This window comes from Cupressus sempervirens, chromosome 5 (genome assembly GCF_028749045.1).
Source record: "Cupressus sempervirens isolate cs-2001-9-10 chromosome 5, ASM2874904v1, whole genome shotgun sequence".
In the NCBI taxonomy this organism is placed as follows: Eukaryota; Viridiplantae; Streptophyta; class Pinopsida; order Cupressales; family Cupressaceae; genus Cupressus; species Cupressus sempervirens.
The window spans coordinates 240,567,661-240,591,109 of record NC_143122.1 but is presented as its reverse complement, the minus strand read 5'-3'; the positions used below and the strand labels follow the sequence as shown (position 1 = coordinate 240,591,109).

At 35.3% G+C, this 23,449-nt stretch overlaps 1 pseudogene; it reads right to left on the bottom strand.

Moving 5' to 3' along the window:
* Window positions 1-466: 466 nt before the first annotated feature.
* LOC149555422 (DNA mismatch repair protein MSH2-like) overlaps window positions 467-23,449 on the bottom strand; it is a 59,391-nt pseudogene continuing 36,408 nt past the window's right edge.

Sequence of the window (23,449 nt, the reverse complement as noted above, 5' to 3'; positions counted from 1 at the left end):
TCACATATTGTCTCTCATGTTCATTTAGGGTTTTTTCCTTGCTCCATGCTCTTCCTCTTCTTGGCTTCTCTTTGACAGGTTCTCACATGCAAGTGATCTTGGGCATCTTTGGAGTTGGCTTTCATCAACTCCAACATGATATCAGAGCCTTCCTACTGCTACTTGATTGAAGATTTTTGAAGTCGTGATTTGAAGTCACAAACTCTAGTTTGTTTCTGCATTTTTTCTTCAAATCAAGGGATCAACAAATTTTTAGATCACATTGGGGCAAAATGGACATCACCATTGGATCTAAAAGGTCATTTTTAGTTAAGATTCATATAAAGCTTTTTGATTTTGGAGACAGAGCTCCGAGAGGCAAAAAATTTTTGCCCACAGGCCCTTCCATACAGTCATATGGACGATCTCTGTGAAAAAAATTTAAAATTTTTTAACAGGCAGGCGCCACCGCCGCGCCACTACGAAACTACCACCGTGCCACCTGTGTGCAACCTACAGTGACTGCAGTAGGCGGCGCCACCCTAGGCGAAGTCTCTTCCTCTGCACTGCCTGCACCTAGCTCAGTCAGTGGCGTCTTGGTTGTTTTCATCGACTGCCTTTCTGTTCTGCCGCCGAGACTCCGTCGATCCCGCCACCTCCACTGGTGAAATTCCCAAGCTCCTCTGGTCTACATCAACACTTTGTCAGCTACTGCAGCTAATCAACAATTGCCACATGGCTATTCTGAACAATCAACGTGGATTTCGATTTGTAGTCATAGCGAACCAGCAAGTGACACGTGGCATGGGTGCCACGTGGCAATTTGCCACGTGGCCCCTGCCATGTCTATCATACCACCATGTGGCTTTTTTTTACAGCAACGACCCTGTGGCCATCAAATTTAAGCTAGTGAAATGCTGACATCAGCACTGCATCAGCCTTGCTTGCACATCTCCTTCAAGGTCATTTTGGACCTACTTTCAATTTTTTGGCCATAACTTGAGCATACGAAGGTATTTTTCTGATTCGAAAGAAGCATCGAAAATTTAGTTCTAAGATGAAGATATTGGTGTAGGTATTTTTAAGTTTTGATGCCTTTTTGTTGTTTGTTTTTTTAGTTGAAGTCCAAAGTCCTATTTTTGACTCCGGCAAGCATATCTTTTGCATCCCATGCCCATTTTTTGAAAACTTTATATTTTTGAAAAGCTAGTTTTGTCACCTTTTTAGAAATGTGGTCCTTTTCTTGAGTTTTTTGACCATACTCTTTCTATCATAGTTTTGGCATTTTTGCTCTATGGTGGATATCTTGATTATTTTAGGCCCAAGGATCGTTTCCCTGGCATGGTTTCTCTTGTTTTCGGTTGTAATTTTTTTTTTTACAGCTCTTTTTTAGTTTTGATCATTGTAGCTATCATTTTGAAGCACTTTTATGTAGATAAAGTTTCACTCTTGCATTCTAGGGATCATGAACGTTGTTTTGAGTTAGTTGTACATGCATTATTTTCATAAAGCACCATGGGTGAGATAGTTGTTTGTTGTTTTAGGCATTCTTCCTTTGTCAAGTGAGTGTCCCTTCCATGACATTAGCCCCATGTAGAGTCAGTTTGACCGTGTCTTTATAGGTGTCTGTACCTCTTCCCTCTCTCATCGTTCTTGGTTCGTTTGCAAGAGACTTTGGCCCACCTTCTCAATTATCTGTCACCACACCCTGTCTGCATTAAGGGGGGGTTATGCTATTGTTCTAATGCATCCATGGTTTGATGGTTCAATAGTGTGAACTATGTATTCAGTGGTTGATCCTATGTACAAGGCGATTGCAGTGGCTGGCTACCTATGCATTTTGATGAGATGGATCATCTACCATATAGACATGCTCGGTTCGTGCCATCTTCTTCCATGGAGGTTCTTTAGATCAGTAGTTTGACAGATTTTGCAGCTTCTTCATGCTTCAGTGATGCTTCTTCATGATCACTCCTTATTCCTCTTTTAGGGGACATTTTCCTAGTTGGAGGCTTCTTATGTTCTTCACTAGGTTACCTCTTTTTGGGGGAGGGTTTTTCCCACGTGGTTTTCTCTCTTTCTTCATTTTCAGAGGTTGCATTTTGTTGCATTTTTCATGGGTACCTAACATGGCCTTGTTGTCGGGACCCATTCTGCATTCATCTTAGTTTTGTGAGCTTAAGACATTTTCCTAAGTTGCACTTAAGGGGGGGTGTTAGAGTAAATAATTAATTATTTATTAATTATCTATTCTACTACTTAAACTTACTTAGGTAAATGCATTTATTTAATATTTTGTATTTAATGCATGTAGTGGTTAGTTGTTTACAACACGGGAGTTTGTTTTCTTCTAGCGTGTTCCACCTTTTGTGGATATGTGTTGAGTTGTCATCCTTATCTTCTACCACCTTCCAGCTTGTTCTACAAGCTTCCATGAGTTCTTTATAAGTGGGCTCCCTCTTTGTATTTTTATAACATAAGGCATTCTCATTGTAAACATATTTCTTCTTGTATTTGCACACATTATCTCTCATGTTTGTTTAGGGTTTTTTCCTTGCTCCATGCTCTTCCTCTTCTTGGCTTCTCTTTGACAGGTTCTCGCATGCAGGTGATCTTGGGCATCTTCAGAGTTGGCTTTCATCAACTCCAACATCTACAACATTGGAGTTTGCATAATTAACTGAGTTTTCATGTAAACAACATAGTAGTTCACACTCTTATTTTAGCACATGGTGTCTACAACATATTTTTATTTGTGACACTTTTGTATGCTTATCCTCTCATCATCGCACTTACTCCTATACTTAATGGAGGATAATCCACTCATAGTGGACATTTTCTTGGTTGTAAGACTTATCAGTGTGCTAACTCCTAGTCATTCTAGAAGCATTCTAGAGGCCTTTATATTCAGGCACTCCTAGTGTGTATGTACATGCAATTACATCAATTGAATATCATATTGTTATTCTGATCATACTTTGTTGGTCTATTCTATGCTAATGCTTGAGTTCCTTGATCTTGGGTGATTTTGGCCTAAGGAAAATTATTACAAGTCTCACCAAAACCCAAAGAAGTAACAACCATAGAAATACAAGAATGAATAGAAATCAACCAAAGGGGAACAATCTTAGGTTGATGCTAGAAAAGTTTCAAAGCTCTAGAATTACCTTGAGAACTAGTCAATTGACATTGGCCAAAATACCAAATACGAGAAGCATGGTGAATAATGTCATCAATAGAGACCTTAGTCTCCTAAATTCAAAAGGTGTTTGGTGAATGAAATGCAATTAAATTGTAAATAACCTTTTTTCAAGGGGATGTTATTCAACCCCCTAACATTCCAAGAGAGAAAAAAACATTAAGAAGATTGGGAGAAGTGAACATCAATGGACTTAATAGCCCTAGATTCCACTAATAAATTCCCAACAAATTTAATCTTCTCATGATCCTTCTTACACCTACCTTTGATAAAATTATCATATGAGACTCTCTCATGAGGTCATTGTTGCAAACCTAAACCCAAAAATGAGCCTTGTCCCTTGCCATCCAACAACACCTCCTTAGCCAAATTTGCTAGAACAATGTTATCTTGTTGATCAATGAGAGTACAGGGAACCAACAACACAAGGATAATAAAAGAATCATCCTACTATGGTCTATCATGTTGACTTATAACATGGGGCTACTACTCTTGCATAATGTCCAAACCTACTTGTACCATCTTAAATTGTATGCACTCCAATTTAATGAAGTTTTAACACCTATTTAATTCAAGGTCATTAATCTCCTTGTACCTCTTCTTCTTTCTTCCCTTTTATGTTCTTTCTCCTAGGTGTAATTGGGGTAAAATCTAATAGATCCTCTTTAAAACACTTATTTTCATGGTGTTAAGCTTGAGGTACCACTATCCTCCTAATTCCTCTCTTTCCTTTATATATCCATTTGAAATCTTCTCTTCATACTGAAATGACTATATGTTAGATTGTGTACCTAATTTTAGAGATTTGGGACATATTTTAGTAACCCAAAGGGATCCATTATTTTACATAACCTGGTTGTCAGGGCCATAGTGCGCCCTTGATTGGTCCCTACTTTGGGTCCTCTATTTAGGTCTTGGATCTTGATACCTCTAGGGTGTTAACTTCTAGGCAAGTCAACCTACGGGAGTTAGTCAATTCTAAGCTCTATATAAATCCTTCCACATGCTCCATTTCTCATCCATAAAGTATCCATGCCAAGTTTAATTACTCACACTGATGATCTCAAGTCTTCAAGAATTCAAGGCATCTAAGCTATTCTTCTATTGAAGATCAAGGATTCATGTATTCAAGACCTTGAAGGAGTTTATGCTTGATCTTCGATAACACTTCAACATTCAAGATCTCCCTGCATACATTCAATGTCCTTTATTGTATCTTCTATTAGAAACAATAGTCCACCAAGATAATTGAGAGGGTGGGGTGAATCAATTATCCAATAATTAAAATATTTATCATCTTTAAATAATCTTAACCATTCAATCAAAGAAAACAAAAACCATCTAAGATGCACATACACAATTACACCTGATATGTTAACTAGGGAAACCCTTGATCAGAGGGAAAACCTCAATGGGAATGATTCCAATGAGATGATGTACTAATATAAATATTCCTTGTTAGAGGATGGACCCTATTAGGAATCTATTACAATATTTAGTACATATGAGTCCTTGTTAGGAGACTTTGAATCCCTGTTAGGAGATTGCAACCTTGTTGAGAGTTGTGCTAACCCTGTTAGGAGTTGTGGAAGATAGAAGGACCCATTGTCCGGACAATTTCTAGGGCAAGACCACTTAACTCACTGTCCAACTGATCTCTCAACTATTCCTTGCAGAATAATTATATGTACTATACTTTAACATTTTTCTTCTATCCTATCAACTAGACCAATCACTGTTAGAACTTGTAGACTAGGTCATGAACCTTAGATCCAAATATCAAACCTTGGATCTCACAATAAAACCTCGGCAACAAAGTTCTTTCCAACTTCACTCTTCTCTTCTTATCTTTGCATTCTACTCTTTATGTTGCTTACAATCATTCACTTACCTCCTTCCATGATAAAGTAAAATTTCCTTCCTTTCTATCAAATCCATTAAATAGTTCCCTAAGTTGGTTGTTATACCTTCTCAATTAATTATTATAGAACCTCATTAAGAACATGTTACACTTAGTGATAACATTAATCTTTCACCTTGTAACTTGAATAACTTTTCATACATGTAACATTATGATGAGCGAGCTTATCTATGTCATCTCTAGAATGTCTTCTTCACATCTTTAACTTTGGCTTCTTAGAATAACAAATCTACTAAGAGATATAACAAGTTTACTAGAACATGCTTCTATAAACTTTATCTCAAAACAATCTTCATCAAAACTTGCATAACTTCTTCCAAAATTAATATCTTATACTTCTAAGGTTAGCTACATATACTAGACACTTTGTATTATCTCCCTCTAACTTTGCTAGTGAAAGTACTCAAGGATCTACTCATACCAACTTGATCTTTCTGTTGTTCTTCTGTCAAATACCATAGAAAATTGCTATGTTGGCATCAATGAAAAACATAATCATAAATGTAACATATCATCATGATAATGATCTAATCATATTTCTACAATATTTCCCCATATATGTATTATCAACATTCATGCTTCCAACATCTTCTGCATTCATCCTTTCAAGATCTACATGTATTCCTAAGGAAAAGCTTGAGCCAAGGACCTAGAGGCAGCCCTAAAACAAAACACATCTAGCAAAGTGTGCAATCTACAACTTAATAATGACATTCCAAATAGTGTTAAATCTTTAACTCTAGTTTTGCTAAGAAGACTGGAGGTGACACTGCTAGTTAAGATTATCAACCATAGGAAAGTGTGGCACCAACCAGAGGTATCCCATCTTGGGCTTATAATTAACAAGAGGAGTACAAAACTACCACTTCCAATACTTCCACTATGGATTGAATGGTTGAATACCTAGCTTGCGGAGCATGTGAGGAGAAAAAGAAAATACCAGTATGTCATCCCAAGATCTAAGGCTCATAGTAACTCTAGAAAATAAATCTTTAGGTGTCCTAATGTCAAGTTTGAAAAAATATAGTGCACTAGCACCCTATACTTTAGCAAGTGAAACCCCTTGCACCACAAAATGGGGAGACCACCAAATGTTATGTTGGTTCATAGAGAGTGGTCCACCTTACAATAGTTGTGTGATAATCATGTCCAAGGCCTTACTTAGGAATAGTTTATTCAATCTAATGATTATTTCCCCCACCATGAGGTCTATTTAGTTTGTCAACTCAGGGACGTATACTTGAAATGCACAGTATGTGCACTAGGTTTGTTAAGGAGTCATTATGCTTATACTGCAAGAAAGTAAAATGCAAAGAAAGAACCTACACTAGTGTTGCAAGAAAGTAACACACTTAAATCTTTACTGAAATTAATGCTAGAAATACAACTATACCCTAACTTATATTTCAACTCAGACCATCCACTATAACTACTCTTGCAGATGTTGCAGGAACACTCACAAAGTATGATGTTGCAGGAATAAACCTATAACTTCAACCTAAAATACTAGAAATGCTGGAAGTAAATCTACACTACTCTAATTTAATCCACCTCCCAAGTGGGTCCCCATGGTTAGCTTCTATTAATCTACTAACATAGAATGTAAACCAAGAATTACTTCATTATATTCCAAAACTCCTTACATAAGAACAATACATAAAACTATAAAAAAACTCACTATGGGAGTCAAAAATGGTTTTCCATAAAATTTTCTCTAATACCAAAACTATTGATCCAATCCCTATAAATAGAGGATCAACACTTATTCTAACACAAGAAAGAAAAAAAATTGACTACAAATCCACCAGAGAAGAAGAAGGAAATATAATAGTTTGCAGTATAAGAAATAAAGTTTGGATAACCAATTCAACACAATAGTAAACATAGAGGGAATATAACAACAGTTCATCCCTATATTCCTAGAGTACTAGCTCCTCCTTTGTAGTAGCCATGTCTCCTAGAACCATTATGGTTTCTCCACCATAGTTGGGCCTTAAAGCTCCTCCTTGAATGTTGTCAACCATCCTCGAACTTCTTCCCTAACAAGTTAGTTATGATGCAAAAATATTTGCAAATAAGCATAATCAAATTAAATCCAAATATTAGAACACGCATTTTGATGGTTATATGAAATATTGCATTATATGTATAATATTGGTAAAATATGACATAACTATCTACCCATGTGTTAATGGTTCTATCTAAACTTTATCATAATTTCAATTAAGCATAAGTTCACAAATGTCTTGGCAGTATTAAAATAGAGTATTAAAATTAACATAAAATAGAGGCAATAATTAGCCTCATTGGAGAGCCCATCCCTAAAACCATCACCAGCCTAATGAAGCCACAACTTGGTGGCTTCCCAAGCTCTCTAGATACTTCTAACAACAAAAGTGCCCTGGATTTGCACTGGTTCAAGCATGAAGAGAAGGGTTTGAAAACCAATCCCCTTCTAAGCATGTCCATTGACCAAGAAATAAAAACAAATGAAATACCTAAGAAGAATTTTGCAGACCTCATCTCTAGTGATATCATGAACAACCCATTTGGCACATAAGACAGTACCCTTCTTCTAAGTGGAAATAAGGCAAAGGTTTCTAAAATCCTTGGGTAGATAAAAATACTCCCAAGTGACTCAGTAAAATCCATGGTGGTCTGCTTTAGAAGCCTAAAGAAAATCCCTAAGGAATTTCTCCAACTTCAAATAAGAGGCTTTGGAAGGAGCCTAATAGGAGGAATAGTAAACATTGGTAGAAGCTATAACCTTAGAGAAAATATGGAACTTTCTAGCCAAAGAAAGTGGCTTGATGATCTAGTAGTCTAGCTTCTTCACAAACTTGGCAAGAACAACATTCCAAAGTTCCATAGATGAAGCTTGGATGGTGAAGGGGATACCCAGAAAGAAGAAGACCTCTTTGTGTTGAACCGATTTACATTTATACTACAAGAGCCATGACAAGATTGAACAAAGTATGTATGTAACAAAAGGTTTTGTGCCAACGAAATACTAACCAAGAGGCCAAGAAAAAAGTATCAAGGCATTGTAGAGCATTGGGTACATTTTCCTCATCCTCAATGAGAGTGAGGAAGGAGTCATATGTGAAGTTCCCTAGGTGAATCAGGTAGGAAAATACCTCTAACATAGCTAGAATAAATGGCATTAACAAGCGAACAACCAAAATCTTTAGCAACAAGGACATATAGAACCAAAGCTAAAGGACATCCCTGGCCAATGGACCTAAAGAGACCAAAGGCCTTATATTTCTTGCCATTGATGGTAATGAAAAAAAAAGTGTCACCAAAGAGCATTTGAATCAATTAGATAAAAATATAACCAAATCTGAGGGCATGAAGCATGGCTAAAATGAAAGGCCAGTCAATGTGGTCATAAGCATTGGCGAAGTCAATTTTGAGAAAAAAGAGCTTGTTTCTTAGACTTATGATCTCCCTCCATGTCTTCCCAAACCACAATAATATGGTCAAAGATGTATCTAGATTTGAGAAAACTAGTATGCTTGAGGCAAACAATAAGGGACAAGAGATGATGAATCTCAATAGCCAAAGCCTTAGCTATGATTTTATTGAAGACATCCAAAAAAATGATAAGCTTCTAGTTGTAGATACCCTTAGGGTCACCAACTTTAGGTATGAATTTAGTGTTCCCTTGGTTGATAATGTTGCCTAGAGACTTAGTGTTAAAAGATTCAAGGTAAAATTTATGCAAGTCAAGACCAATGGAATCTCGCTTTGTAAAATTTACACAAGTAATCATCACAAATAGGAGCCTTGCCATCTTCCATGGGAAGACAGCTTCTTTGAGGTTACTGATGGTTACCATTAGCTCACAGAGAGTATATTGCTCAATTCCAATCTGGTTTAGAGTAAAAATAATGCATTCCTTCAAATCTTGTTCCTTGTCAGCTGAATTTCCCTATGCTATGAACACCTTCCCATAGTGTCAAACAAAAGGTTGAATAATGCTAAGAAGTTTAGAGAAGATTTTTTGACCTTCCTTAATTATTTTGATCCCCACAGAGGTATAGTGAGCTCTAAGAGCCTCTAAAAAATTCCTTGGAGCCTTGGTCTCCAACTTCAAACCAGTGGAGTGAGCCTTGATCTGGGCTCCACTAGATTGTCAGCAATTTTCTTCTGATGACAAAGATTACCAAGTCAAATTTGTAGGTCTAAATCAAATACATTCATAGACAAGGCCTTAGAAGTGGCACACATATCTTTGGTAGTTGAAAGATAGGAACACATGTGGTACATGACAAGTTGTCTACCATAGATGTAGAGAAATCTTGTCGTATGGGAGATGGCATCATTCTACCATTGAATTTGCCTAGAGTAATTGTGAGGTCGAGACTCCAAGTTCCAAATACACAAGATATGATTCATAGTGGGTTCATGACTAAAAATTGACGCGTTGAGAAAGAATTGTGTTTTGGAAAGATTTCATTGAGTTGTTTGCCAAATAATAGTCAAAAATATGGGATAGTGGTTTGACAAAGTCAAATCAGGTAGAGGAATGACAGGTAACTCTCTTTTCTCATTAAAAAAAAATTAAGATTGAGCAGTAATCATAGCACAATAAAGCTGCTTGAAAATCCTATTAGAACCAGCTAATATGTCAAACTCCACCATGTTGACAATAGTGAGAATTGGGATAAAAAAAGCCCAATTTATTACGCATATAATATCAAACCTCTTGTTACCTAGTTGTCCATTTAAAGGGTAAAATCCAATCTTTGTTAGAAGCCAAATCAACCATATTAAAATCCCCACACATGATCCAAGTGGTTGGTGGCAAATGATCCATCATCAAATGCCATAGTTATGATCTTTCAACAACATCATTGGGAGCATAAACATTAACTATAGCACAGGAATGATTGTTGAAGGACATCAAAACCCACACAATTCTCTACATGGGATCAAGCTCTGAGAAATAGTTAAATAAATCAAATGAAGAGAAATAAAAGTAACAACATAACCTCAACCAACTTAATTTTGTGAAGAAAAACCATATTATCTGGCCAAATAATGTAACAAGCAGTGTTGACCAAAAACCCAAAAAATTTAACCTCCTAGAAACACATAATATCTAGGAAATCAAGCTTGCATTTGGTATCATGAACATAGTACTTGCAAGGAAGGTCTGTAAGACCTTGTGCATTCCAAGAGAGTAAATTTATGAGAAAAACTCTTACATTTCATCCTTTTCCCCAAGAGAGGAGAAACCATTGTGCAAGAAGGAATTGGTTCTAAAGCTAGGAGAAGAATCTCCGCCAAAGATGATTATTCACTTGTCAGAGCTTCCATCTAGATCTTCTCCACCTAGGTTGTGGGACATTCAAAAAAGATGAGAAGCAATCATGGAGGGAACCTATGAAGTGTGGACCCAGGTAGGATGAGATGCAGTCAAAGATGTCATTCCTAAAACAACAGGTTTTGAAATGGGTGGGAGCACAAGAGGCACCACCGACATGACTAGAAAAGTTACAGGAGATGTATCACCTCAAATAGTTAGTGTCAATGGAATACAATAGTTAAGCAAAGTACTCAACAAAAATAATAAGGTTAACACCTATGAATAGACAAAAGAAGACAAGGTAAAAGAGAATACAAACCACATGATCAACATTAGTTGATGTATCTGAGATGGTCATATGTGTGCTCAACTTGCTTCAAGACTTCAATGGATGGGAACCTTCAAGGGATGAAACATGGTGTATGAGGTGAGGTTAGCATGGGTGAATGGGTTGGATTTAGCTATTTATAGGGGTTTAGGATTAGTTTGAGGTTGGGGATTTGATTTAAAATGATTTCTTTAATAAAAGGGGATGTGTAATCAAATTAAATAGCCATAGTGCAATTATTTAATTTAATAGGAGAATAGGGATTTAATTAACAACTTAGACTTTTGATTATCTTTTAAATTTATCAATTGGACTATAGTTAATTAACTAAATTAATTAACTAGGGGATGATGATAAATTATTAAATATTAAATCATTAAGCAATGATGCCTTAGGAGATTATTAAATAGGATTACTTAAATGGTGTAATCAAATTTAGGTGTCTACATTTTTTCTCTCTTTGACATAGTGTTAGGACAACACTATCTCAAAGAAGTTTGAAGATAGACGATGAGAAGAAGATTTTCAAAGAAACAAAGTTGCCCTAGTCTTGAGCAGGAAGAGGAGAGATTCAATTGTGGGATGCCTCCTTGAGAAGGTGGTGAGGAAAAAAGATGAGCCCTAATGGCTTCTTGAAAGGTACAAGAATCTGGGGCAAGAGGGAGGACGTAGAATGGCTAAGAGGAGGGGGTGAAGGGAGCTCATACTCACACTATGGAAATACAATATAGTGAAAACCAAGTACACAAGTATAACCATGGATTAAGGACTCGGGTTTGGGGATAAATGGCTAAAAATGAATGCAAAGGGGTGATGGTGGGATGAAGGAAGTTTGGAAACTTTGGATACTGTTGGGACTAATGGATTTGTTGGATCATGATTGTAGGACTGATTGGATTGCATGCCTGGATATGATTTTCTCTTGGACAGGATTCTAAAAATTGGCTTGGATGTTAGTGAAATAGGGAAGGGTTGGAATCTATTGAAGCTTGAGTGGGGGGTGTTCCAATGGGGAGCAAGACCATGTAGTTGAGCACTGACTTTGATGTAGTAATATTAGAGACATGCAAAGGTTACAAAGAACATCAAGGCCTCTACACCAATATTATACAGGACTGACTCAAAACAAACACCCAAGGATTTCCTTAGCATCACACATGGATCCTAGAGGAATTAGAGTGGAAATGATAATGGTTAACCCACAAACAAATGATATTTCCCAAGTGCACCATGCAACCATGAATGGTCACATATTTGGAATATGCAAGGGTCACATCTGACTAACTCGCAAGAAGAAAAGAAAAATATGAAAGACTTGATCAAGACCTTTCTCTCAAATTACCCCATTTGCAAGGACATTGTGATATAAAGTGATTGTGGTGACTTTGAGGAGGAAACAACCCAAATCACTTGGAAAAGATACTTTAAGAAACAAACTTGAAATCCTAAAAAGAACATAAATCAAAAGAAAATGTAAACCCATGAAAGGGAACCTTTTTCCAAAGAGATTGGTAGGACTAGATACTGACAGACCAAGGTCAAACATGAAGAAGGATGCATCTTAGAAGGACCTATCAGTAGTATCTGGGACTATGATGATATGAGATGGGCAATTAGAACCTTTAGGATAACATTTTGATGATAAGGGATATCGTATGAGGATTCACTAAAGCACTAAACCAAGAGAACTACAATTTGTGACCAGACATGAACTGACACAAAAAGTGAGGTATATACAATGAGACTAAGATGAAGATTGACTCTAGGATATACAAAACAAAACCCAAGATATTTACAAGGATCACTATACAAAATCTTAGTATGATAGGATAGCATGAATTGATATGAAATAGTACAATGTCAAAAAGCTCAAGATGAGGAGATAGAAGATGACAAGCTCGGGATAAAGATATAGTGGATGAAACACTCAAGATGAAGAGATAGTGAAAGTTATATAGTACACTAATTATAATAAAGGGGTATGACACATAGATATGATACAAGGACACGATACATAAATACGATATAGGGATATTGTACACATGAGAATGTCATGATATAATACACTGCTTTGATTCAGCTTTCAAGCTCAAGAATTGGGATAGTGAGACGTACATTGTTGCAATCTGATATTAGAACATCATGGGAACATAGGGAGATGGATGGTTGGATCTAATGAGAGGGTGGGAAGGTGTGGATTTTTCATAGATAGTGGGAAGGTCAAATATACATGACACCTATTGCTAGGTTTTCACTAAGGTACCTATCCAAGGCCGCTTGTATTGCCAAATTTTCACCATTGGATGCTTATTTTTCTTTACTATTTTTTTTTTTAAAGATTAGTAGGATACAGTGAGGGGCTTAGGTGTACAACTTATTGAGGTGAATGATATTGGTCAAATCATTTAGAGTTTTTCCTTCTAGTGTTGATAGTTGATATGCTCCCAATCTAAAAGATGTTATGAAAACATATGGACCAAGCCATGTGGGCTCAAAATTGCCCTTCTTTTCTTAATCTGCTTTTCTTTGAGGACCATGTCACCTACTTGAAATTGTTGTGGGTGAAATTTTTTGTTGAAGTTGCACTTGGTGATTTGAATAAACTGTCAACTAGCTGTAAGCCTATTGTCTTCTTTCATCCAGTAGATCTAGCTATGTGAGTCTCACAACTTTGTAGTCCTCCTCTAATATTTGTCCTTGTAAAGATATGCGCAAGGATCAAAATTCAACCTTAATATACATTACTACTTTAACATCATAGACTAGGGAGTATGGATTTTTTCTTTTGAATGGATAGAACGACATATGGTAAGCCCATAAGACTAGGTTGATTTGTAAATACCAATTGCCATCAAATTCATTGACAACTTTCTTGAGGGTTTTGAGTAGGATTTTGTTAGTTTCCTCAGCCTGATTGTTACCTTATGGGAAGTATAGGCTGGAGAAATGCCAATGAATGTAGAGGGAGGTGCATAACTCTTCCATATTAAGGTTTTCAAAGTTACCTCTGTGCTCAATAAAAATGGTAGCAGGGATACCGACATGTTATATAATATGAGAGAGGATGAATTTAGATACCTGAACTCCCATGGCAGTGACAAGTAGAATATCATCAACCCACTTGGTGAAATAATTTGCAGTAGCGATGATCCATTTGTGGTCTTCTAAAGATAGGAGTGTAATGACATCGATAAGCTCAAACCCCCAACATACAAATGGCCATGGTGGTGTGATAGGTTGGGAATCTTGAATTGGAGCTCATATCAAATTTGCATGTTGCTGACAAGGTAGACACCATTTGAAAAGATAAAAAGAATCATGTTCAATAGTAGGCCAATAGCAACCTACTCTCAATATTTGTTGTTTTAGAACTATACCACTCATGCAAGCACCAAAAAGTCTAGAATGTAGCTCTTTTAATTCCAAGGTAGCCTCATTTTGATCTAAACACCTAGAGAGAGTATCATGATAACCTTGATGATATAGGGTCTTGGCTATGATTGTGTAGTGGGATGCTCTACAAATGAGGTTTTAACATTGGTTTCATGTGAGGTGAGGGGATATGATACCATTTTTTAGATAAGCATGAATGTTGCAGTATTATGGGGATTGTGGACAAATCAAGATGCATACTCATGTTGATTCATTATTCTGGTATGCAGGCTCATGTAGCTTCCTGGGGAATTTCCAAGAGCAAACTGATAGTAGCTATTGCATTTGCAACCTTGGTACCTATGTGAATTGGATCTAGGTGAAATGTTTCTTTAATTGATAAACCAATTTTTTGTAGGGTAGTAGCTTGTCGTCCTTTTTTTGGTATTCCTCAAGCACCTATTTGATAATTAGTTGCAAAACTCCAAAGACCTATAGCTCTGTTATGTTCCATTTGATTTCCATTTTAAGTCATGCAATGAGAGCTTCATACTCTGAGATGTTGTTGGTACATTGGAATCATAGCTTGAATGCTTTGGGAATGTAGTCATCTTGAGGGGTAACCAATAATTTCTTTGCTCCTGACCCATGGAAGGTATAGGATCCATCAAAGTATAGCTTCCACAATGGTTGTTCTTCTATCTTTTAGAGTAATAAGATATTTCCTTATTAACTAAATCATTTTGATTTAATTATTAAGTCACTTATTATCTCTAGTTTACTTAAGCTAAACTATAGGCATATAATAATTAATTCTTTTATTAATTATTATCATGCAACCTAGGTTTTACTCTGTTAGGGTTTTGACCTCCTTTTATAAGGATTGATCTCTTTGTAATTTTTCATTTCACTTTTGATAATAGAAATCTCTTTTTTTTCTCATCAAGAATGTCTCATCTATGGATCTGGGAATTCCAACCTCCATAGATTTTGCTTCTCTCTTTCTGTGACAGGTGTTTGCATGCAGGTGATTCTTGGGAGCTGATCTTTCATCAACTTCAACATGGTATTAGAGATTCAAATCTCTATGCCCCTATTCTATTTACGAGAAGTTTGTCTTGGCTTTCAAATCTATGCTTTTTGTTTAGACAGTTTTATTTTTCAAAGTTTTGTTGTATTGGATTTGGGGGGTTGCCATTTTTTGGTGCACTTTGAGCCCAAACAGATATAACCGTTGTGCTTAGAGCACCCAAAAACCCCTATTATTTTCATATAAAATTTGTCCAATTTGGGAAAAGTTGGAATTTGAGGCTAAAATGTTTTCTCCCAAATTCAACATGCTTCCTGAGGTGACGATTGTCTAATTTTTGGTTTGTTTCTCACAGCAGTAATTTTTAGATTTTCTAGCATGCTAATCGAGATTTTATTTGAAAATCAAAAAATTTTGGCACATTTCTTGAGGCAACAATTTTATATATTTTGTGGCACTCAAATTGAGATTTTTTCAAAAATTGTGATTTTAGGACATTTCTCGAGGCGACGATTTTGTATTTTTGGCACAAAAATCAAGATTTTTTGCACGAAAAATCAACATTTTGGGGTACACAAATGAATTTTTTTGAAAATTGAGTTTTTTGGCACATTTTTGAGGCAATGATTTTATGATTTTTGGAATAAAAATTTGAGATTTTAGGGCATGCAAATCGAGATAGTTTTGGTATGACACTAGCACGCTTCTCAAGGTAATTTTTAGTACTGTTGGACACACTTTTTGAGGTTTTTTTATGCAAATCCCAAGGTAAAAAAGAATTTTTTTACCAGCACTGACTTGCATGTGGTTTTTTGGTCATAACTTGCTCATCCAAACTCCATTTTTTTATCCGAAAGAAGTGTCAAAAAGTTGATTATGAGCCCATCATGATAGTGCAGTTTATTTAGATTTTTTATCTTATTTGGTGGCCTATTTTGGCTATCAAATTCAAAAGTTTTATTTTTCACTTTGAGAGACATATTTTGAGACATTTTATTTTCAAGATTCTACTCCAAGCACATCCCATTCAATTTTTTGTTTTTCTACATTCTGATGGATATCTTGGTTGTTTCAGGTCTGGGGATCAATTTTATTGTTTTAGATTATTTTTCATTGGTTATACCAGCTATTTTATCATTCTTATGTCTCTTTTGATCTTTTCTTACATCCTTTTTGTAGTATTTTTATAAATGCACTAAGATAAAGTGCCATTTTATTGCATTTTGGAATCTTGCATATATTTGTGTTTTGTTGTACTTGCACTACATTATAAAGTGCCTTGGTGGGTTTCATGTTGGCCATATTCACCATCTTCCTTTGTCAAGTGAGTGTTTCTTCCACGACATTAGCCCCATGATGTGTCAATGACACATGCCATTATAGTTGTTTGTACTTCTTTTGCACTCTCAATGTTCCTTGTTCTTTCTGCAGGAGATATTGCATTGAGTTTTAGTGTCCATGTCTTATCTCTTAGCATTATAGGGGGGTTATGTTGGTTTTATTTCTTTCTTGGTTCGATGGAGTGAGCTATGTATTTAGTATTTGATCCTATGTACTAGGCAATTGTAGTGGTTGGATACTTATGCATTTCAGTGAGATGGGTCATTTACCATATATACATTCTTTCATTCCTATTTTAGGAGGCCATGAAGATACCTTTCATCTTCAATTGATCAGCTCTTTAGCTTTTTCTTTTCTATTGGTCATATTCTATACAATGGAGGTTCTTCAGATTAGCAATTTGGTAGTGTTTGCAACTTCATGCTTTAGTTATGTTATTCGTGATCATCCTTTTGTTCCTATCTTCTAGAACATTCTTTCCATCTCTTTTTGGAGTACAATTTTTTTGATGTGGGTGCTTGGGTACCTCATCCGGCCTTGTTGTTGGGACCCAATTTGCTTTTAGTAGTAGTTTCTAGTTTTTTAGCTACTCTCTAAGTTTATCTTAAGGGGGGTTGTTAAGAGTAATAAGATATTGCCTTATTTATTAAATCATTTTGATTTATTTATTAAGTCACTCATTATCTCTAGTTTACTTAAGCTAAACTTTAGGCATATAATAATTAATATTGTTGGAATACTTTAGAATTATTGGGGGGTGCGGGGGGGGGGGGTTGGGGGGGGAGGGGGTGTGAATCAATTATCCAAGGTCCAAATGTATAAATAAAAAATTTCATAGCTTAGTGAATCCATAAAACATTCATATCCATGCATGCATTCACTTCTAAATTTAAACTTAATTTTTGATGATTATTGGTCAAAATTTTGACGCATGTTGGTCAAAATTTTGACCAAGCAATTTGTTATAATTTTGACCAATACATTTGTCAAAATTTTTTAATTTTTGCTCACTCTAAGTTGTCAATGTTAGTCAAAATTTCCACCAATGTTTGGTCGAATTTTTTTTTTAAATTGGTGGAAATTTTGACCAAGTCTTGGTAGAAAACTATCAAGAATTAGTCAAAATTTCCACCAATGTTTGGTCGAATTTTTTTTATAATTGGTGAAAATTTTGACCAAGTCTTGGTAGAAAATTATCAAGAATTGGTTGAAATTTCCACCAATGTTTGGTCAATTTTTTTTTATGTTGTATCAAGCAATTGTTTCTTATCCAAGCCATTTAATTTGCAACCTTTTAAATCTCTGCAAAGATAAAGTTGGAGTAGGAGAATTTTTCTTCTCAAAGGTGTCCTCTAATTGTAAAGCATCCATTCCATTATCTATTGAACTAGATATGTCTTGTTTGTTGAACAAATAATGGAATGGACACTTTACAATCAGAGGACACCTTTGAGAAGAAAAATTCTCCTGCTCCAACTTTATCTTTGTAGAGATTTAAAAGGTTGCAAATTAAATGGCTTGGATAAGAAATAATTGCTTGATACAACATGGAACAAATGGACTTTTATGCATAGGGCACCATCAATTATGTGAGTGATGCAACCAAATTTTTTGGGGTCAAAGCCACCAATTAATATAAGGTTTCTAACCTCTACGAGGTCAATATTGTGGTTGTAAGGGCTGTGGAGAGGGCACTTCTTCATTGTTCACTTCATCACTGATTAACTTGCACCATAGATCGATGGTCTTCATCTTTGTTATGGGGTCCTATCCCCTATGTGAGTCAAAAAATTAAACAGTCTTCATCTTTGTTGTGGGTTCCTATCCCCTATGTGAGTCTTCATCTTTGTTATGGGCATGAATCAGTATTTCAGAACTGTTAGAGCTTTTGAATGCACATTAAACAACATGAAGTATTAAAGACTAAAGAGAATAAGCATAAAGATGCATACATTAATTTATTCACGTAAAACCTTTATGGGTAAAAAACTACAACATACAAAAGCCTTTTATTAGCCAAAATGAAAAATGGGCATCAACAACCCAGCATACAAATGCAAGCACCAACCCAAATGTAGAACTTAATACTACTTTTCAGAACATTCTCAGCATTTTAGATAACACCCCTTTTTTATCAGTAATAACAAAAAAATGAATGTTGCACTGCAAATATCATCTTTAATGACAACATCTCAATTGCAATGAAATGCACAACATCAAATAATATCTATCACACAGCTCATTCATTTGTCCTTTAATGTATATTTTCACCTCTCAGTCTGCAATAAACTTCTTATCTCTATATATCTGCTCTTACTACATCATATGCTTGACTTGACTCATTCATAAAAAAAAAAGTATATTCTCCAAGAGCTGGATATATAGAAGACGTGTACCCAAATGGATACTCACTCAGTACACACATGATAAGAAGAATCATAGTTAGCCAAATCTCAAGCTCCTCACTCACGCTCCAAGAACTGATATGACTCTCTTTATAAAATAATGACACATTCACCTTTGACTAAATAGTGCATGGCCCCTGATAGCAGAAATAAAGAGTAATATTTATGGAATTTGTAGCAGTGTATATTCCCAACAATACACATGTTTTTTCCTTCATTAAACTTTATCAAACCCATTCTAAAAATAAGAAATATTCAACACAGAACCCTAGACAAGGTCAATGTTGTCTCAAATACATCCTTTATACATGAGACTCCATTTTTTAATACAAAGCATTCTCATACGCACTAAACAATAAGATATGACTGTCAAGAATAAAGACAAATCAAATTGTTTCCAATAAGTAAATGATTTTACTTCTAATTTAAAATTATTATTAAATAATCAATTCTGAATCCATTCAAGAGTATAATATATGCGATGGAATTTTGAAACAACCAACATTAGGAAGATAGTCCTTTATGAAAATCAATCTAAATAAAGATGGGTCCCACAGTATTTATTATATCAACGGTGACATGGAAACAACACATAAAACATCTCAAAGTAAAACTAAAGATGAAAATGAGTACAAGCATATAATTGACTTACCTCAGACAAGATTCACCCTTAAAGAAATTCAATAACACGTGAACCAAAAATATAGAAGTTGTGGGATGAGAAATAGATCTTAAATAGTGTGATCAATATTCAATGTTTATAATACCCAAATTGCTTGTGAAATTTCAAATTCGAATACAAGAGAAAAGGCTTGGTTTCTAGGAAACACATCTAAGGTGAAGGATAAACTAAATGCACAACAGACATTTCCAGACTTGGCTTCTATGTTGAAAGTACATCCATGAGAGGTGTGTTTCAAGAAGCCTGCTTATGAAAGTCAAACATATGCAATTAAAAGCAAGTGTAAATGGCATACCATAAAACATAGATGAGAAACAGACATAAGATTTTTTTTACATGATTATTCAACTCAATAACAAAGTAGGGGAATACATTCATTGCAGCTTTCATCAATATGGAGATTTCCATTTCTATTTGGTTATGTTGTCTTATAATGACCCCAAAGTTGCAAATAATTATTTCACTCAAATTGTATGGTGCTTTTATAATTATATTTAACAAGAAGAATAATATGTGTACTAAATAATCTCTAAGGTTAAGTTTAAGAGGCATTCAAAAATTTCTTGTTTTGCAGCATTGTTTCACTATTGAAAGGAGACATTATCATTTGATATAATGTGCACCAGTAAAATTAGATCCATAGTAAATGAATCATATTGCAAAAGGGCAGGCAGATTGCAATTGCTTACCTTTAATATTGTTGGAGACAAAGAGCTAGGTCCTCTAGAGGAGAAAAATGCAATTTGTGGAGCAAGTGTCTTCTTGATAGCTGTCTATGTAGCATCTGGTCTCAAAGGAGGAGATCTGTAGAGTATCAATATCAGGGCATTTTTAGTCAAAGTGTTTTTTAAAAAATCTTGTATTTGCAAATGTAGGGTGATAGCTACCTTGTTTCCTTTGTAGAAATTACCAATTGTTTACCTTGATGTCTATATGTAGGAAAGAATACTAGTGCCCACTTCAAAATCCCCTTGTAGACATGGAATAATAGGGGAAGAAACTATAGTCTTGGTTCTAATATGAGGATAGATCACTCCAATTCCTTGGGCATTGTAGACAATACGTGTTGCAGCACTGCTTGGCTTTTGTGTTCTAGCTTGGAAGCATAGAACAAATTTACCTTTTGCTAAAGTAGCATTAAGACAGTCTGTTTCACAAGTCCTACAGATTTATTACTTCCTATGAGAACCATTACTTCATTCAAGGTGAAAGTTAGCAATAAATGTTAGAAGTTATATCTAGCTTGTGAGGTAGTAGCATCCCTAGAAGCAATGTCTTCTGCATAAACAAGGCTATACGACTTCCCCATATGCTTTTTGGTATATAATGCTTGACCATGTAGGAAAAAATATGCCTTATAGTAATGCCATGAAACTTTAACTTACTAAATCAGTGGAGAAAGAAATTTGGTTTTAAAATTAAATTGTGTACAAGCTTTTTGTATCGATCTTTCAGATCAGATTTCATGATTCATCATCAAGATATTATGAATCACAAAGTGGGGTACAAAAATTATGTAAGCAATTTAATCCAGAGACAGCTTTCTCTATACAATCCAGATTGTGGAAATCTCTTATTATTGATACTAAGTACAAATGATCCAACTATATTAAACATCTTACACAATTTTCTAAATAGAGAAGAATGGGTGTTTAACCTTGAAGGTTCGATTGTTTCCAAGAGTCAATGCAGTAGGGAAACTTCTGTCAATTGTGCTTGCTACTACTGTGATTAACCAAGGAGCTATATTTGTAACTGTATCCAAGTAAGGTCTAGAGTTTCTAGCTGAACAAACTACAACAATTCCTTTTTCCAAAGCATGAAATGACCGAATAGCAATTGCATCATCAAAATAAGCATCCAATGGAGGTGGTGATCCAAGAGACATAGAGAGAACATCCACACCATCATGAATTGCATCATCAAATGTTGCAAGTATGTCAGCTAAACTACAATCACCAGTAGCCTAGCATACTTTATATGTTGCAATGTAAGTTGATGGGGCACCCCGCCTTGTAGATCCTAGAGCTAGCTCGAGAAAGATCACATTATCTACCAAATTACCCAATGTTGTTGAAGAAGTATGAGGTCCATGACCTAATGCATCACGAGGTGACAAAAACTCTTTTATGTTGCTCCTATTTAGTAGCCTAAATTTAGCTTCATATGCTTTAATATACCAACCTGCACCAATGATCTTCCTGAACCATAAGCTTTAGTTAATAATGGATGTGTTAGGACAAAATTTGACTACTTAAAAGAAGAGATGAATAAAACTATTTAAGGACAAATCCATAGTTTTGGGTGAAACTCATGAAGTATGAATTTGTGAAGCTTGGCCTACATAACATCTAGGCCTAAAACAAAACTATAGTATTTTCACAAATATTTGAAGCTAACCCTAGCAATAATCTAAAAAATTACAAGATCCATTGAATAAACTTCACCCCCTATACATTGGACTTTTTGAATAATGAGATGCCTGAGATATACAAAAAACCTGTTGCAATGTGATGTATTAAAAAACTCTCCTTCCTGACATATTCCCTTCCAACGGGATGGTATTGGTGCCATGTAACTGTCATCAAAACTTTGATATTAAGGGTGTCTTATCAGCTATATTGCCTAGTTTTGGTTTATACAAGTGATATTGTAGCAAAAAAGGTAACTAAAGTTATTATAATAGGTATATAGTAGTTTTTAGATTTCAAGATTTCAATTTTGTAATGGAGGAGTTGTTCATTTTTTATCTTATGATTGGGAGACCAATTCTAGGATTTTCTTTTTATGGATGAGGGACTTAGCAACCTTCATTTAATGCATCATATACAATGTATATGTACTTAAATTTTCAAAATAAAAATATTTTTTAAATACCTAACCATAGCTTGAAGAAATCAAAAGAAGTTGAAGTGTTCAAGTGTAAGAAAATCAGTTGAACTTGAAATCCATCTGATAAATTGATAGTAATAATTATAGAAATATGCAAGAAAATAATTGTTGCATTATGCATGATACATAGCTAGTGGGAACATTAAGTCACTGGATTAGAAAGTACAGGCATCATCCAATGGATATTTTGGTAGCTACTCATTGTTAGAACTTTGGGATTCAAAGTCACACACTTTCTAGAATGGGGCCTCGATTGGTTGCACATCTTGGTTCTTATCAAGTTGTATTGGCTTCTTTGACTCTACATTCTATTATGTTGGTAGGCTATACCCATACTAGGATGTCTTTCAATGCATGATATTCAAGGCATTGTGTATGAACACATGCTTCTTTGCTTTTCAAGAGATAGGTTATGTTCCTCTTAACAAAGTGGCCGAAGTTATATGTTAGTCTACGCTTTTTTGTAGGAAAGGATCTAAATACTCGGTAGAGAAGGTGAATGTCATGTGGATGCAAAAATATTCAAGGTTTATATATTCAACACCACATATTTGGCCTTTTGTGTGCCTTGCTGGCCCTCTCTGTATATGCTAATTTATTTGGAGGTCTTTATAAGGCTCTTCTTTGTTTCACTGTTATCAATGGGAACATCTCTATTGGGCTTTTTTGCACATCATTTTGGATTCCCTACATATGTTGTCATTGGTCAATGTCTATTCAATTTATCTCACTTCTACTAAATATTGTTGTATTAGGCTTCTAAGGTGGGGTCACTCTCATGAATTGTAGCTTTATTTTGGGTAAACATGTTAACAAGGCACTTGTACATGCAGCTTTAAGAATCCCCAAATCTAATGCCAATGGAAAGTTGCACACAAATCCTAATTAACTCAAACTTGATCCAAACACATTGCTAACCAAAACCTTGTTAACACATTTCCTTCCCTTGCCTTGAACTTTTCACTCCTAGTCCAATATTTTATCTT